Source organism: Eupeodes corollae, chromosome 2 (assembly GCF_945859685.1).
Source record: "Eupeodes corollae chromosome 2, idEupCoro1.1, whole genome shotgun sequence".
Taxonomy (NCBI): Eukaryota; Metazoa; Arthropoda; class Insecta; order Diptera; family Syrphidae; genus Eupeodes; species Eupeodes corollae.
This window is the reverse complement of record NC_079148.1, coordinates 124,288,780-124,293,841: the sequence shown is the minus strand read 5'-3', so window position 1 is coordinate 124,293,841 and position 5,062 is coordinate 124,288,780. Positions and strand designations below refer to the sequence as shown.

The 5,062-nt window shown below is 29.8% G+C and overlaps 1 long non-coding RNA gene across 1 annotated transcript; it reads right to left on the bottom strand.

The window, feature by feature from the left end:
- Positions 1-1,452: 1,452 nt before the first annotated feature.
- Positions 1,453-4,026, bottom strand: LOC129947702 (uncharacterized). The gene is made up of 5 exons (XR_008781748.1): positions 3,259-4,026; positions 2,921-3,083; positions 2,562-2,637; positions 2,280-2,438; positions 1,453-2,062 (listed from the first exon to the last, which is right to left on the bottom strand). It is a non-coding gene; the product is annotated as an uncharacterized LOC129947702 (long non-coding RNA).
- Positions 4,027-5,062: the final 1,036 nt, after the last annotated feature.

Sequence of the window (5,062 nt, the reverse complement as noted above, 5' to 3'; positions counted from 1 at the left end):
GAAACTACGGTTGTCGTATTGACTAACACAGTAGTCAATATGACAACCAGCGTTGCCCCTGGGTTTCACGAAAGTGTAACACATTTTTTTAAAAAACGTAACAAAAGCGAAAAAAATGTAACAAATTAAGCAAAATGATTTAAATCAAAGAATGCTCAATTTTTATTTTTAATAGAAACATAAGTTTATATGCGGGATTGAGAGATCGAGTTTGAATTTCAAGTGAAGGATAGCAAGATTTCGACTAAACTGTAACTGAACGAGTTCGTAGAGTCGAATGAAGGTGATTTCAACTTAATTTAGGACGTAGGTGTACCAATAGGTGGAAGTGTTGTTTAAACGCACTTCACACTGATTAAAAAAATCATAAAGCACATTTTTAAAGAAAAGAAAAGTTTGGAGAAAAAAGTGTAACAAAAAGAAAAAAAAAGTAACATAGTAACAAATACAAACAAATTAAGAAAAGTGTAACACTTTTGTTACACTTGTAACATTGTGGCAACGATGATGACAACTATGGTAGTCAATATGAAAACTGCGGTAGTCAATATAACAACTGCGATAGTCAATACGACAACTGCGGTAGTCAATATGACAATTGCGGTAGTCAATATGACAACTGCGGTAGTCAATACTACAACTGCGGTAGTCAATATGGCAATTGCGGTAGTCAATATGACAACTGCGGTAGTCAATATGACAATTGCGGTAGTCAATACGACAACTAAGGTAGTCAATATGACAATTGTAGTAGTCAATATGACAACTGCGGTAGTCAATATGACAACTGCGGTGGTCAATATGACAATTGCGGTAGTCAATATGACAACTGCGGTAGTCAATACGACAACAGCGGTAGTCAATATGACAATTGAAGTAGTCAATATGACAACTGCGGTAGTCAATACGACAACAGCGGTATTCAATATGACAACTGCGGTAGTCAATATGACAATTGCGGTAGTCAATATGACAACTGAGGTAGTCAATACGACAACTAAGGTAGTCAATATGACAACTGTGATAGTCAATATGACGATTGCGGTAGTCAATATGACAATTGCGGTAGTCAATACGACAACAGCGGTATTCAATAAGACGACTGCGGTAGTCAATATGACAACTGTGATAGTCACTATGACAATTGCGGTAGTCAATACGACAACTAAGGTAGTCAATATGACAACTGTGATAGTCAATATGACAATTGCGGTAGTCAATCCGCGGTTGTCGTATTGACTACCGCAGTTGTCATATTGACTACCGCGGTTTTGTGTTTTGTGGAATCACCCCGTTTGTTTCCAATCTGTAAAATCTTCAAAATTTAAATTTCATTAAAAACAAAATTCGTTTTTTAGTTATAAACACATTTATTTAAATAGATAATTTCCATATTTTTTAATATTACTTATATACTAAATACAACGCATACAGTGTTGGACAAAACTAAAACAGCTTAATTTGTTATTTTAATTTTGTTTGTGTTATTTCTTGTGTTGAAATGATGTTTCTTGTTTACTTGTTTTTCTAACTTAATGTGCTTACTTTATATATTTTTTTAAAATCATATTATTTTGAATGTAGTTAAGAAATAAAAAACTGTTCAGAAATAGTAAAACCCAAGAAATAATACACCACAAATAAAAACAACAGAGTTACTTCTGTTTATAATTAAATTAAATTTTATACTTAACGTAACTGTAGGTTGCATTGTTGACAGTATTGGATTCATCTTTCAATGAAGTTTAAATTGAACAAAAATAGTCCACAGCTTTTAAGACATTGGTTGTCTTGATTTTGTGGCCATATAACAAAATTAAGTATTAATTTGTTCCCTTACTGTAAGTATTAGAGGTTGAATAGTTTCACCTCTGGATTTCCGGAATACTATGTTGTCCTCTAATACTTTGCATCGTCTCTGCTTTAAAGATGAATGCCATCAGTCACTCATTGATGGTGAATTTGCTTCTTGACTTGGCTCCGGTTTCACATTTTCTTGAAACTGCTGCTATTGAAAATAATTAGAAGTGAATACTTTTAATTATCTTTAGCACGAAATCACCTGAAAAGAATAAAAATAAAAAAGGATTAGTTAGTAATGCACAGTTTGACATTTGTTTATTTATTAATTTCATACAGAGAATTTATAAATTATGTTGACACATCAATTTCTACAATTGTTTATGTAGACATAATTAAGATATAGGTTAAGATTTAATTTTATTTTTATTTCAATCATTATAAAATAAAAAAAGGAACATAATTATAATTGTACGTACCTTCTCCAAAATTAGTATCTCCCAAGTCGTTCAATGTTTCTGTAACCTTTTTGTCCATAATGTTTTCCTTCATGAAGTTTTTGATGTATTCCAATGATTTTGCCACAAGGAAGGTATTGATGTGCTCGTTGCATAGAACGTTTGAAAGTCTTTATCGATCTAATAACGAAATAAGAAAAAACATTCATATAAAAGTGGTTATAAGATTGTAGATCAATTTGTGCTCAGTTAAGAACTGTTTTAGAAAAACTTCATATTATCTTCGAAATAAAAAAAACTGACCTGCTAACAATTTTAGTTAGTTTTAAGCTTCATTTTAGTAGGCAAAAAGCTTCTCATAATGTGTAGAAAAAACAAACTGAAAAAATATGAAGGTTTTTTATATTTTTGATTTTCAAAAACTATTCATTTGAAACTAAAACCAAATGAAAATAAAGACGCAACATTTTTTTTTTTAATTTTGGACTCCTTTAGTAATTTTTAAAATATTTAACGAATTACTAACTAGTAAATTGTTAAACCCTTAAAATAAGATTGTTTAAAATGTTGCGCCAATCTTTTCAACATAAATTGTATGCTATTTGATTGAAAACAGAAACTTGTAACAACTTAAACTATTTTTCTATTTTTATGTAACGTACCAGTCTGTATCTTAAGTTTTTTTATTAGGGCCCTTTTTCAAATATTTCGCTTTGTTCGATGAAGTTAATTGGCTACATGCCGCCCACAAGCTGTTGAATTATTCGACCGATAAATTGTCATACTTCAAGCTATGCTATCAAGTTTCGGTATCTGTATCTGCATCTAAAATTGTAAGTTTAATTTGTTAATAAAATGTGTTTTTAGTACTGAATCATTAAATCATAAATATTTTGTATTATAACAGTTTTTAATCAAAAATGAAACCTATTTTTAATTTTAAAGCATTTGCAAACTCAAGTATATCAAAAAAAGCTAGTTCATTGTTGTTTGTACTTACGGAATGATTTCTTAGTTTTCTGTTTAATAACGTTTTTGTTGTTGAAAGCAATCATTTCTTTTGTAAATCTCCATTAAATGCTTTCCTCTGTTTTTTCCTTGAGGATTGATGTCGAATGGCTAAGAGTTGACGACATTGAGGAAGAATGTGTTTGGCCTAAGTGCATAATATCAACCTGAAAATGAAACAAATAAAGGCGCATCAAAATCTTTGCGCATTTGTTCAATATTACTTTCAAAATCGATTTGGTCGCTTATCATGACATTATTTAATACTGCTTGGATATCATACCACTTTGTAATTCTCTGAACTTCTACGTCGATGCCTGCATCTCTATGGAAAAAATATTAAGGACAATCGTGTATTTTTAATACAAAATAAATAAAATAAAGTACATTTATATAAAAACGAAGATGATCGCGGTAGTCAATATGACAACCGGGGTATTCAATTTGATGCACATACATTTCAATATCTATTTAAAGATCCAGTAACGACACAAGTTAAAACTAATATTTTTCTTAAAATTTAGAAGTTACGAAATTTGAAAATATTTAATTTTAGCAGAGACATTTTTTTACTACTTGTGGCATCAAGCTCAAGAAAAAATAATGATATTTGGAAAAAAAGTGAAAACTCAATAGAAAATTTTAAAGTTGTCATATTGACTACCGAGTTATCACATTAACTATCGCAATAGTCAATAGGATGACATCCAGTAGTCAATATGAAAACCGCGATGGAAAATGTGATGCACGTTGTCTTTACATTTTTTTGGCAAATTAGCATTTCTTTAAAGTATTGATACCTTAGATAATTTGTTTTAATTATATGATTTGATTTATCTTACATTTCTCTCAATAGATTTCTTACGTATGTATTTCAAAATACACCAATGATACTATTGAACAATATTAATCGGTTTAATATTTTGAATTTAATGACTTTGAAAAATATTAAGTTGAAAAAAGACGCCAACTTTATATCTCAAAATATTTTTCTTATTAATATAATGTTTTACCTTGTAATTTTTTTTAATTGAAGTTTTTGGGTGTTTTTAATAATTCACTAACGAAACTAGATAAAACTTATAATTTCCAGTTATTTAGAATTTAAGAACTTTAAAAATTATTTTATTTTAAGAAAGAAATTGTTTTGCGACCAGACGCCAAAGCAAAAGAAAGAATAATGGTTTTGGGAGAAAACTGAATAGAAAATTCAGTATAAAGTTGTCACATTGACTACCGAGTTTTCACATTGACTACCGAGTTGTCACATTGACTACCGAGTTGTCACATTGACTACCGAGTTGTCACATTGACTACCGAGTTGTCACATTGACTACAGAGTTGTCATATTGACTATCGCAATAGTCAATAGGATGACATTCAGTAGTCAATATGACAATTTTAGTTTTAACATAACTGTAAATGTTGATTTACCGTTTTAGTCTGGAAATTAAGGGAGTTTGAATTTTGCACACTGAAAAAAATTAATTTTAAATATAGCTTTATTCTGAAAAAAAAGTTATGTGTTTAATAAATATAATGTTTTTTACATACATACCTTGTTATAACTTTTAAACACTACGCTGATATAGGAACATACACAAAAAACACTTTAAATTCGAGGTTGAATACAAAAAAACTTTCGCGACCGTACAGAAAAATTATTGAAAAACTTACTTCCATTACGAGTACACTGAACGCAATCTAAATATTTTCAGATTTGTATTTGATTTTGCATTGAAATTGTCTGGCACCTTGAGGGGTTTGGTTTTTGTCAACAGGGAATAACAACAATA